Source organism: Choristoneura fumiferana, chromosome 6 (genome assembly GCF_025370935.1).
Source record: "Choristoneura fumiferana chromosome 6, NRCan_CFum_1, whole genome shotgun sequence".
Classification (NCBI taxonomy): domain Eukaryota; kingdom Metazoa; phylum Arthropoda; class Insecta; order Lepidoptera; family Tortricidae; genus Choristoneura; species Choristoneura fumiferana.
In genome coordinates, this window is record NC_133477.1 from 13,240,785 (window position 1) to 13,255,523 (window position 14,739).

Genomic DNA, 14,739 nt, shown 5'->3' on the forward strand with positions numbered 1-14,739 from the left:
GATCCTGTCTGCAGTTTGAAGAACAGAAGACTTGGAGAACATCTGGTTTTACTTCCAACAAACATACCTAAGAACCATGTCGATCGAATTTGCTATCAAACAAAAAAATCTAACAAAATCATCAGTTTTTAGAAGCTACGATACCACAGCAGACATACAGATACACAGGTTAAACTTACTCTTATAATACCCGTCTTTCCATCGGGGTTAATACATAAAAAAATGGTTAATTAGGTCTGCGTAATTATTAATACACGTATTATTTACTCTATATTGATAATGTAATTAAAATATACCTATACCGAGTAATAGTCACGTACCAACTTGATAACATTGTGGTATCAACAAGGAAAAATTTCAATGTAGGTAATACAAACAAAGTATAAATATGCGTCTGACCAGTGGTGATCTAACCATTCGACGAAGCAACACACACAGTCACACGCTATGAATGCGCTCAGTCTACTCGTGTTAGTTGCTCTGGCAGCTATGGCGCACACAACCGCTGCCGATCGTACGGTCTACGACCTAAATGAAGCCGATAGTTTGTTCGAAAAATTCATAAAGGATTACAATCGAGAATATAAGGACGCAGCTGATCGCGAACTCCACTTCAATGCATTCAAGAAAAATCTAGAAACAATAAACGCCCAGAACAAGGCTTCGACTCATGCCAAGTTTGACATTAATAAGTTCGCGGATTATACCGATGACGAAAAGAAATCAATGAGGGGATTAAAATCGAATTAATGTGCTGTTTTTATCTTAATTTTCTTACAATGTGGTTTTAGGCACTCTCGATGAATTATATAACTTTGTAATAAAAATCACTTCAATAAAATAATGTTTGTATTATTTATTATATAAGAAACGATTATCTATCGAATGGGCTGAGTTGTGACCTGTCACGTCGTGTCCTTTGCTCTACTTTCCTTAACCCTTTTTCATCGTCACATCTCGAAGACGTTTTCGTTCCTCGGGATCGTGTGATGGTCATTGCAGGCAGCTCGGGATCGAACTTATCTGATTTTATGTAGTGTCAATCATGAAAACAGCCATAAAAATAACTAGCCACTCTCGAGTGGCTTGCAAAACAAAATGTTACTTTTTTATTTTCGACCAAGGCAAACGACGCAAGGGGTAAATTGAAACGCGGGTTGGGGGACACGAATTGGCAAGTTTGAGTAGCACGCGGAACCATTCGGGGGATTTGTCGGACCCTCGTAAAACGCTCCTCGGGAACGGAGCGAGCACTGAAAGGTTATCTTATTTTGAAAATCCTCCTCGTGGAATGATGACGCGGCATTTACGGCGCTCGCGGGCGCGGAGAGCGTCGGAAATGCGTTATGGAAAATTGTCTTGATGCGAGCACTCTGGCCTGTTGTCGGCTGAGTCAATAAAGGTTCTTGTCTCAAGCGAATTATATTGACAGAGCGTAACCGTAATCTTGTTTGAGATCAACATAAAGCTTACCAAAAACTGACACTAAATTGCTAAAATATTCCTTAATAGGATTTGTCTAAAGCGTACAAGGACTTGTGTTTAACATCGGATCGTCGAAGGGAGAACAGAATTATTTTGATGAAACTTAATCCTTGGATACTTTTAGGGGAAACGGTTCGATGCATTTGAAAAACCTTTTGCTGATACCCTTTTGCGTGGAAAGATGTTTAAGTTCCGTTGGGCCAGTAAAGCCGTTCAAGCCGAGGGCAGGTCGCGATAGTTTTAACAAGGCCACCGGCGGGATTCCAAACTAGTGGAGAGGTGAGTTAATTAGCTTATAGGGAGGCAGCGATGTTAAAGGGTCCAAACTAAAGTTCCTCTTTTTATGGACAATTGCTTGAAATACGGCACTGGAATAAACGGTAAAGTTTAACACTTACGACCAAAACGTTAAAATATGTGACGATCCCGGTAATCAGCTGTGGGCGGAAAAGCGCCGCTTGGAGACTATCAAATTACAGTAAAGGGTCTGTTTTGATGGCCTGTTGATGTCAGTCCACTGGTAGAATAATACAAATACAATTGGAAGTGCTAAATTAAATAAACTAATTTGTGTTTTTAAACAATAATAGAGTACTTGTATTTAACCAACCCAAATGATTCAACAAGTTGCTGCTCTGCAGCTGTTCATAGTTTAATCAGTATGAACAGCGTCATTGTTACAATATCAATACCTAAACCATAACTACGGTTCTCTATCGTTTGAATGAATTTCATATGCCATAATGTATCGTTTTCCATAATTTTCATTTGCCATAAAGTAATTTATTTCTGAAATAGTATTTTCTCCAGAGTTGATATTAAACTAACCTAACCTAAACTACTGCATTCTATTAGATACCATTTAAAAAAATCCTTTTTGTTGGTATGGCAAGTGAAATTCGGGCAAATGAAATTCGGGTAAGTAAAGGTATACGCATAACTATCATACATAGGTACATTACGGAGTGAATGACCTCTTAATTATTTTTATTTACTGTTTTCCTACACAGCTTTCATGGTTAGACATATTACGGACTAGGTACCTATATCTAACAGTTTCAGTTTCATTATAATTTTGATATCAAGCAAAACCGACGATACAGTAAAATTAATTGTATGCCTAAAAGGATGAGCACACTCTTGCGTTCTCGACTCATTGTGAAGGGGGATAAAATACGGAGTATGAAGAAAAAGAGAAGAAGGAAAAAGAAAAAATATTTACAAGTAGATCATTAACTGTATTTTAATGTTAAAAAGGTTCATATAAACTAATGATAGAATCGCCCTGAGGGATTGCCAATGTAGTAATAAATACATTGGCAATCCCTCAGGGTGATCCTTAATTAGCCATCTTATCCTACTTATATTATAAATGCGAAAGTTTGTATGTTTATTTGTTTGTTTGTTACTTCATCGCGTCTAAGCCGCTCAAACGATTTAGATGAAATTTGGTATACAGATAGTTTGAGCCCCGAGGAAAGACATAGGATAGTTTTTATCCCAGAAAATTGCATAGTTCCTGCGGGATAACGATAACCGAATTCTACGCGGACGGAGTCGCGGGTAAAGGCTAGTTTACACATTTTATTCATCATCATCATCATCATGTCAGCCATAGGACGTCTACTATTGGACATAGGCCTCCCTCGTATAACTTCAGTTGCTTCGGTTGGAAGCGGCCTTCATCCACGTCGTCCGTCCAGCTCGTTGTTGGACGTTCTATGCTTCGCTTGCCAATCCAGGAGTGTTATTTTTTCATTATTATATGATCTATTTAAAAATACTTGTATTCCATTACTGACTTGTACAAGTTATACAGGGATGATCTCAATTATATCTCCAAAATCACTTGCAGAGCTACTACGAAACTCGAAGTTCGTATGGTACCGTCCCTCTCGCTCTCGTATTAAACAGGATAAGTGTCTGAGGGACAGCACGACACGAACTTCGAGTTTCGTAGTAGCCCTCCAGTATAAAACCGCTGAAACTTGTTTATACCTAGTATTTAAAATTTATCTTAAACAGGGCAAAATACTATCTATCTATAAATACCTAGTACAAGGTGCTCAACTGTTAGGCAATGTGCCAGTTATTGTTAAGGCCGGCAAGGCGCCATCGTCGCGCAAATGGTAATCACAAGAGCCTGTTATACGAGTCTAATTAACTTCTGAGTGATGTGTGCCTTAGGTGGAATTAGTTAGACCATGTGTCACATCAAAGGCTTCATTCCATCGTTCAACGCATTTATATACAAATAAATATACGTTTCTAATATTTCCAGTTGTAGGCAATCCAAGATCTCCAATTATGTGAACTCAATTAAAGCTAGGTATAAAATTGGGAGAATACCATCAGATATACGCGTGTATTTTTGATACTACCTCAAACTTTAAGGGTAGTTAGTGAAGGCCCCAATAATCACGTTTTATTATGTTTTAGTAAAATAATTAGACTTATTATTTTCCTTACAAAATTAATTAGCACGCAATGTATCACTACGTGATACTACTTTGTTTTTATTTAAAACGTCGCACTTGTTGACGTGACAGCTTCTCTCTCGTATTAAATTATTGTACGCATTACATTGCTGCTCCAAAATATTTCAAAAATTAATTACGCTCTGGTAGTTAATTCTAAATTAACAATTTGTTTTGATATCGGTTCACAGCACTTAAATATTCGTCTAGTTACAGTTTGAGGTAGTATCAAAACTACACGCTGTATATTATGTACATTTAAGTGCTCGACTGTAAATATAGGTACATATTAAATTAGATTATGCATGTTGCAAAAGCAATAAGTACCTAACCGGATTTATCCTACCGTTGACATCACGAGGTATGTGTATTGTAGTGTATTGATAACTTGTTATTGTACAAAAGATACATGAAAATGACAGTTAACAAGAGAAAGAGATGAACAAAAGCGAACTTATCCCTTGAATAAGTCTCTCCTAGTTAAGTTGATATATTTACTAGAAACAAATGGCTATCAATAAACAATTTAGTTTAACATGTTACGAGATATACAGTCGACAGGAGTTGAATGGAAAAGCAGAATATTTTATTTAAGGGCACCGACTGTACGTACACCCTGATTAACTTTAAAGGTTGTGCCACGAGAGTTGAAGTGATTGATTACACACACAGCTTCAAAAAGAACTGATTGCACAAAAGGAAAATGAATGAAATGAATGAATAGTTAAGTGTCAAAATGCTGCTGTCATTACACGACGTCTTGTAGCTATGTGTGTAATCATTCACTTCAACTCTCGTGGCACTACCTATAACTTAGTTTAAATCCATACGCGTACCTAATGCAAAAGTTAATATAAGTACCTACTTAATTATTTTTTTTTTCTTATCAGTGACGTGACATTGAACCTTAGGCCTGTTTTGTTTTGCTGCGGTTTTAATCGCTGTCATTCTTGTTATACCTCTTTAATGGAATATTCCCAAAGTTTCAATGCAAAAACAGCCATATTTGGCTATAATAAATACATTATTCTTTTTCCTCAACAAACTATGACATCACTTGAAAACCGATCTACATTTTAGGTATTAAAAGTTCGTGCAGTTTGCAAATTATAAAACCTACTTGTTTATTAATTAAACATATGGACATAAATCTATAATAAGTTAAGACTAATTGACTAATTCTTCAAGGACCAGCCTTCTGAAATCTTTGATCTAGCAACCCGAAATTCCACTTAGAAGTTCCAATTAATAACGATGTAGACGAGGAAAAAGGACGTATTGGTTTAGTTTGTTTGAAAATAAAATTCAAAATAAGGACAAATATTTTAAAGTTTATCAACAGATAAAAGAGCAAAATAGAAGAAAAAGTATTTAGTTAAAGTAATTTCTCTAAAATTCACCTGCATTCGAATGAGAGGGGTCGGACTGTGGTTCCCACGTGGGCTCAGTGTGCAGTGAGAACTTCACACACACCATTGAATTACTTTGCAGGTTTGGTTTTCTCACGATATTGACCTTCACCGTAAAGCTCTTTGCTTGTGTGATTTTGCAGATGAATACCGAAAAACTTAGGGATGTGAGTCCAGAGCGCCTACTCCGAAATTCGAAAATCGAAGTTCGTATCGTACCATTCCTCTCACTCTTGTATTAAATAGTATAAGCGTCAGAGGGACGGAACGACACGAACTTCGATTTCTGCATTTCGTATTAGCCCCGTAGAGGCCGTATTTTCTAACGGGCTGACGTTCGCGATCGGATTCACCATCTCTTTCTATATACCCTTGTCTTACACCGTGTGACAGAAAAAAAGTGATGAAAACGATTGTGATTCCATGTGATTCCAATAAGGCCACAGGTTTAAATCCACTCCCCTTTGTTTGAGACGCAATAAGTCAAAGCCAGGCTTCCACGGGTATTTCCTAGAATTGCTACATTTAAATTAATATATTGAAGCCGTAGCATCGTAATAGATAGTTTCAGAACAGCTACCGGTATTTTGTGAAAACAATAGAAACCAAAGTAACAGTAGGTAAGTACGTAGACAAACAAAACTTTTTGCTAGTTACAAGTTAGCGGAGCTTTGTTCCATGTTTTGTTTTTATATGACTTACGTTCATTGAGTATGGGAATGACTGTGAATTGTTTTATGTTTTTGTTTGCGCTAACAGAATATCTTTGTGGAATATTTATTGCAATTATAGGTGAAACATCAGGCGTAATGGAATGGTGTTAAATTAAGCTGTACAATTTATTGAACAGGCATCCACCAGCATATTATAAAAATGGTAATGAGCTGAAATGGAAGTAACAAACTGAACGAGCCGGAGTAATAAGCTTAAGATTTCTTATTCAGAAAGTTAGTACATCCACGCAGATCGCCATTGCAAATTAAACGGATTCCAGTCCGCTCCGCTCGCAGTGGTTATTATGTATGTAATTTTACGGGATGACCGTAAAAGTAAAAATTTTGAATTGAAATAAAAAATACAAAAAGATTCCAAAAAAACAATCTTATTATGTATCAGTTTTACTTTCCACTGCTGTGCATACCTACTCTAATTATGTTACTGAGATGTTGCTCTGATCAGGTAATGGTCAATATTGGCTACATGAACATTTCGAGGTCTTCATAGAAGCCTGCCGTAACTCATGATATAGTTTACGCTTCGCCGGGCTTATAGGCTTCGGATAAATGAATGACTTCTTTATGCTCTAGTGCATAAAGTAAAATCTTCGTCTAAGACCAAGGAAATCGGATGTCAACAGCCACAAACAAAAAGTCTCTAAATTTTTTTTATATTTTTAATTAATTTATAGCTAAAAAATCATTTATTAAATCAGGCGTTACTTTGCGGAATGAACTAAAAGAATTTCTTTGCTTACCCGCGACCTTATGATAGCTTCTATGTAAAATATGCGTGTTCATGCAGTTCCTCCACCTCCACACTGTAAGAACACACACAAATCACACAAACCCATCTATCATCACCACCACTCTAAACTGACGCTTTTCGAACTCAACCAGAGCTCATTTTCAGAGCAACACAACGTACACCATGCTACCGGATGTTAGACTAACAAACCACAACAACCGTTTTAATTTGTCACTGTGACTCCCTAAGTACCCACATATATTCTTTCTCAAACAAAACAAAACTACCCACAAAATATTAATAAATTTATTCGTCATATAAAACTACCTTGATATTTTATTTATTTACTGTCAAGTCGTGTTTTATTAACTGCTATTGCTATTTATTGTAATCTACCGAACAACGGCTAAACGGCTAAATGATAGAGTCTTTTCCAACCTCGATAATGACGGAATCATTGATAGTATCGATGGAGCTATACTTTCAAGAATTGAATTGAATATTTATTGTAAGTAATAATTAGTCCATGTTAAAAACAGCTGAAACGCTTGAGAGCCCCGCCCATCTTGCACCAAGAAGTGATTTTTCAAAATTCTCACAGGATAGCTACCCAGCCAAGTTTTTTTTTTCAGGGTACGAAGCAGGGAACAAAACTAGATTGCAATATTAGATCTTTAATCTATTCAAGGATCCATACGACAAAAAATAAATTTCTTAGATAACATAGGTACCAGTATTAAACATTACTATTTACGAGGTATGTCTATACCTACTCCCATTGCATCAGTCACAAACAATAAGAAGTAACCATGTGTGGATAAACTCTCATGGTCATTCAATGAAGTCATCGGCAGTGCAAAACGATTAATAGCAATATAAATGTAAACATAACTGCGCGAATTCCTTGTTATCGTTGTAACGGGCATGTGAGTAATAGCTTTGTCTCTGATAAATCAACATAACGTGTCCTTTGTTTCAATAGTGCGTGGTTAGGTGTAAATACAATAAAATTAGTATCTGCCTAAACAACGCACTGTAAATTTTCGTATAGGCAACGCCTTAGTGACGCCTTTGTTTATACTAAAACATAATTTATTTATTCCTTTACAAAAATAGTTCTTTAAAAATGCCTCCTTTTTCACGAATGTATAATTATGAATGTATAAGTAAATAACAATGAACTAAAACCGTCAAGAGCGTAAAGTTGATGTTTGATAGACCCACACCTAAATTGGTGTATTAAGCATGAGAGAATTCTCTGCAAACTTATGTTAATACTCTTGCAATAGCAATACCTAAGTAATCTTAGGGGATGTTTCACCATCCATTGATTAGTGTTAACTGACGGTTAAACGTGATGCCGTCTCTATTTGTTTTGTTCGAATAGACGGAGACGGCATTACATTTAACCGTCAGTTAACACTAATCAATGGATGGTGAAACAGCCCCTTAAAGTGCAAAATTCCAAATTATTTGTCAATTTGACTTCACTTATCGCCCTAACAACGAGTAATATTTACCTCGACGTTTCAGCGACCCTTGCTTCCAGTGCCCTTGGTCACGAGTAGACTTTGAAGATTCTGTTTTCAACGTGGAGCGAATACCGTGTTATAGGTGTGTAAGTAGCAGTGTATCATTATCGCTATTGTCCATTTGATTTATGCTGGTAGTACAAAAGAAAAGAAAATTCAAATTTAGAATGCCTATTTGTATACAAACGTAATACCACTAATAATATACAATTCAGAGCTGTCGTTGATTTATCTACTATACAGGTACACTGCTACTCGTACGTCGAACAAATTGAATCATGACCCAAAGAAGAACCTTTGTGGTACTAATGTCATGTTGACATCTCATACTTTTGTCAAGGTAATCATAGTGAAATTGATTATTAAAAGGTCCACCCTGAGTCATGATTCAATTTGTTCGACTGTACATGCAAGAGAGACCACGCCTATATACATTTCTATCCATGGTAGGTAATAGTTGTACTATTATCTATTTTGTGGTAATAGGTAGGCTATTCGAGTGCAGAGAGGACACATGAAAAGTCGTTTACTGTTTAATGTGGCCTTGTGTTTACTTGAGGCATAAAGTCAATAAAATAAGTAATAAATAATTTTACTGAAAGTAAAGATTTTTGTAATGTCTGAGTTATAACCCCCGTTATTCATGCCTGGTTATTCGTAAAACTCATCTTTTTATCACTTCATAAAGTTTCTTGTATTCCAATACTAACTTAATTAATTTACTAATGGAGTGTTTCTATACAGAGCGTAGTTGCAACTTGTTTGTGATATTTTACAAGTTGATTAAAGCAAAATATTAATGAATGAAACCGGCCGTGGTTTTGCACTCTATCTTACTCTTAGCATTAAACATGAAACAGACTGTGCAAGATTAGATATTTTAATTATAGAAAGTGCATGAATATTTTACACAGAATGAATAATATCAGCGCTTTTAAGTAACATGTCTTCACTCACGGCTTCTCTCGCGTGAGTCATTGGAACTGGTAATTAACGTTTGTAGTATATAAAAGTAGCGGTTGGAATTTCAAGATGTTGTCCCGATCCCGTGGTAATATGACGATAAACAGTAGCCTATGTGTGTATTTCAAATGTCCAGCTATCTACATTCTAACCTTCATCCGTTCGTCCAGCCGTTTTAGCGTGAATGAGTTACAGACACACTCGTACACATACTTACAAACTTTCGCATTTATAACATTCATAGAAATATGAGTATATAGCATTAATAGTATTACCATACGAATTCAAAAAAATAGCGTTACATGAAGAACAAATTGTGCACATAGTGCCACGAGAGGTGAAGTGAATGATAACACAGACAGCTACAACATGTGTAATGACAGCAGAATTTTGACATTTACTCATTTATTTCATTCATTCTCTTCAACTCTTATGGCACTACCTATACCTTTAATCTTAGCGGTTAAGATAATAATAATTATTAAATTTGTTAGCAAGTAAGTGTTGGCAAAGATTGTACACTAACAGCGAGGTGCATTCAAAGACTTACGTCATGCTATTCTCACTCTGCAGAAGTTTTGCAGGTGCAAGGTCCGCCCGGATTGCAACTACCATCTTGCTTCGCTAATCCTGCCATGAAGCAGCAGTGCTTGCACTGTTGTGTTTCGGCGTGGAGAGTAAGACAGCCGGTGAAATTACTGGCACTTGAGGTATCCCATCTTAGGCCTCTAGGTGCCTCTAGGTTGGCAACGCAACTGCAGTGTTGCAGATGTTTATGGGTGGTGGTGATCTCTTACCATCAGGAGACCCACTTGCTCATTTTCCATCCAGTCAAATAAAAAAAAGGTTAATCATCATATTATTATCAGCCGTAGGACGTTCACTGTTGGATATAGCAGCCCTCCGCCACATACCCTCCAGTTGCTTCGAATGGAAGCGGCCTGCATCCACCGTGAACCTGCAGCTTTAACCAGGTCATCCGTCCATCTCGTAGGTGGAGGTCCTACTTACTTAGTCAAGCGAATTAGCTCGTTGAAGTGGCAATGTGCAGGCTATATAGCACGGAGAACAGATGGCCGCCGGGGTCGAGAAGTTCTCGACTCTGCGGGTTGCCTAAGAAAAAATCACTACAAGCCACTAACAACTACACAAACCTGATTCGGAGGCAAGTAACGGGTGTCCCCACCTTAGGTATTTTACCCTAAATTTAGTGTATTTTTACATCTTTAGGGTATATTTTAGGGCAAAAGTTTTCGAATGAAATCTACGATATCAAGAAAAAAATTACTGCTGATGACATAGAAGCCATGACTATTCTGGATGCATTCCAAGAATGTTTCGCAACGGTGTAGTAGTTTAGCTATAAGTTTATTAATAAATTGCATTTATTAGCTTAGTTTTATGAAAAAAAAAATTGGGTAGAGAAAAATTAAAGTGCCTAATTTAGGGTAATTTCGCGTAGCGTTAGGGTAAAAAATATATCTGAGGTGGCAACACTCGACGCCGACGCATAAGTGCAGCCCAGCCGCAGGCAGCTCGTAAGTCGTCTCGAAGTAAACTTTGACGAAGCACTCTCCTTGACTCTAGATTAAGTAGTTTTAAAGTGCCCCTAGATTAATTACATGCAAGTTAACATATTGCTAACCATCTGAGTTTGCTATTAAATATTGCTAGTGATTTTCGGATGATCTGTCATCGTCTACGTTTTACTGTATTACATGCATATATATTTGTAAACAATAATCGAAATTATACTAAAAATAGAACAAATTAGAAAATCAGCTCTTTTATTAAAAACAATGTGCATTTTTGGTTTTTATTAAATCTTCGATTATGATCTACACTCAATAACAATGTTCGTAAGTCTGAGAATTAAACCCAGTCCCTTATATTTTATTTCACTATTTTTCAATATGCTTTCAAAACAATTCTTTTACAATACAATGAGAGTCCTCCCTTATTGTGCACCTCTACCACATAGAAAACTATACAGAAAAATAAGTACATGAGGGAAAATGGTAAGGTAAGCAAATTCAAATTACTTCACAGATTTTTAGTGCTCAGTGCCATTGACATGCAATATACATACTAAACAACAACATATTCTCCTGAACCAAAACTAGAGATGGCGCTGTTTTAAATAAATAGTTTCTATAAGAAGATGAGAATTATTCAGTTAATTTGTTACCTATCACATCGGTAAAATTAAAGCGATAACAAAGACTGCTGCATGGGCACGACAACATCAGGACTGACTTATCAAAAATAAAAACTATACAACATTTTTGAACAGTAAAGTATATGATTAGTCAAAACCAAAAGGAGATTCGCACCCGTAGTAGCGCGCTATGTCCCGACGCGGCCCGGGCAATAATGAAGACGTCGCCGATGAGAGCCGTTTAATTAACTTCAAAATGAGGCTGTGGCTCTCTAACTTCTACGCCGGAGTCTTGCCCGAGAAATAATAATGAGCCACTCTCTTAGCGGACGGAGTTTTTTCATTGTGTCTAACGCAGGACCAAATCAATTAGATTTAAGCGTGATTTTAACTTAAGTTTTCTTTTTAATTAATGATTGGAAGTCGAAAGTCAGTTTCCTAGTTGCAAAAACAGTTGAAAGTAGTTTTTGAATAAATGGTTTCACGAGTTAATGTTGAATACTCAGGGAAATACAAAAAAAATTGTTTCTGAGATTGCTTACAACCGCTACCATGGCAAACAACCGAAACTTCAAGTTCCATAATGAACGACAAGAAATACCAGCCGACGATAATAATATATTTATTATAAATTAAACCCATTCCCAGTTACTGTGCTTCCAATAACAGAACTAAAGTGGGATTAGTTGCACTATGGATAATATTGAGCTCAATAATCGCTTAAACACTTCTACTGTCGACTGTATACATTAAAACCTCCCTACTATACCTGCAGGTTTATTATTATAGCTATTCAGAGCTCGACTTAAAGTAGTATAGATTTAGACTGTATTAAAATGGTTTTTATGATTTTGATCTTCCATTCCCAAAGACCTGACATGCTTGCAAAAATAGTAAATGTATTTACTGACCATAAAAATGTAATTAAACGACACAAGAGAAGTAGTGATTCTTACACTAGGCACAGCCTGTATCGTGTAGATCCAGATCCTAAATAATCCAGAATCTGCGGCTCATATTGCAGTTTTTAATATTTATCCTGATTTTATATTTGCTGCTTTATTGTGCATTTATATACGTATACAAGTCTTCCCATTTCACACTCGCTCAATTGACTATCTAATTGAAGCTCCAAATGAAATATAAATCAGCATCAAAAACAAATTTCTGTTATACGCATTATTATGCAATTACATTAATCTCAAGGAAGTTGTTTACATAAATTCCAATGAAGCAAAAGTGAACAGCGAAGTAATATTTCTGTTTCAGGTATGAGATTTTATTCGCAAAGTAAGAATCACTTTGCTGAGATGAAATTCTATCTCACATTACGTAATTTACAGGCATGAAATATTCTGTTATTCCTGTTCGTTAATATAAAACAAGGTAATGCACCGGAAGAGAACGTAAAAATGCTTGGAAAATAAATTCCTTTGCAGAAATGTCACGTTAATTAATAGGTAATTTTGTTCGTTAACATAAACTAACGTTCGTTGAATATGAAAACTAAGTAAGTTCTTTACAGCGCTGACGTTTTAGCTGAACTTTTTTAATACTTGGTATGTACATTGTTAATGCATTTTAACATTCAAATATTCTTGTTTTGAACAAGCATATATCTATGACATTTTCTAGATTTCAATATCGAACGGTATAAACTTTACTTCAAAAGTATGAATCTGCAGAAATTCCAGTGCCGTGCTTAAATAATCGATGTGGAAAAAAACTATTTTATGGGCGTTTTTAAAAAAAAGAGTAATTTAATTTTGGAAAAAATATGGTTTTTCCTACTCAGAATCAAGAGAACAATCAATTCCGATCGTTTAATTTTTTTTCCTTTTTTTTCATACAAAAAATTATGAGTCAGTTTTGTCACGCCCATACTGAGTGTCGTATGAAAAAACGTCGCAAAACTGACATTTTTTCAGGGACCTTTTTTACAATATCGGAATCGATTGTGCTCTTGATTTTGAGTAGGAAAAACCACATATTTTCTAAAATTAAAAAAATGAACTACACTACTCTTTTTTTTGAAAACGCCCTTATACTAAATTAGAGTTTGTTGTCACTATTCAATTCACCTGCTGAAATATAGGTAAACCAAACTAACATTTTTAAATTGAAGCACATGAAAAACAAATAGAAAATGTCTCGAATAAAACCAAAGAAGCACTCAAGCCGAAAAATCCTTTCTTACTAACCTCACTCCTAGAAATTTAAGCTAAAACGTTGATAGTGTTGCCAAAAGTTAGTCGCTTAAAACTTTATGATAATTAGTTGAGCGACCTAATTCCTAAGATCTGGCCACAAAGTGTGAAGCTTGACTCTGGGAGCAATGTCACAGTGGTTGGACCTAAGCTTATTACGACTATGAAAACTCTAGTCTACAGTAGACTCTCTTTCTAATTCCCGGAGATAAAAAGGGCGATAGAGTAATGTAGTTCTTTGACTTCGTGATATGGGCGTAAGGGATTCCTGCCATAAAAAATAATTAGAACACGAACTAAAAGATTCAGCCATAGAACATGGCCTATAGTTAACGGATACGATCATGTTTCTCTGTGTGCATTGTAGTAATAAGTATATACAAAAACATTGCATATGTAAAAGATAACGTATAAGTGGTGAAACAAGCCTGAAATTTAAATATTTATTAGCATGCATCATTTAAGATATCTTCTAATTTCAACTCTTATGAGTGACATTATACATATATGTAATGTAGTTACCTATCCACCCTATACATATCTAAATTTTATATGTACTCGAAGCAAATGTTGTACTAATGAGAAAGAAGGACAGAATTAACTCAGTTTCGAGCTTCACGTTTCAGAATACTTGCTTCGAGCTTTAGTCCCCGATGTGATCATACTTGGGCTATGACGTACTGTCGTTAAATTCTAGAATTTCAGCGTATGAAGAAGTTTTTATTACGCTATGATGATCATCTTTGTAATATATATTTTTTTATTACTATTGGTAACCAAATTGCTTTATTTATTACTGCATAAAATATACTCAGCGGCACAAAATTTGGCTCACTCTACATACAAAATTACCTATTACTGCATACATTTGAGGGCCAGATTTTTTGTCGCTCAGTATATATCTATGCTTATAAATTCAATTAATTAATTACAAAGTTTAAAATGAAGTGTTATTCAAACATAGTATTAGAAGTTAAAAGTTTCACATGATTTGACTCCAATTTTCATTAATAGAGTTTTGTCAATTATTTACTTACATACTTA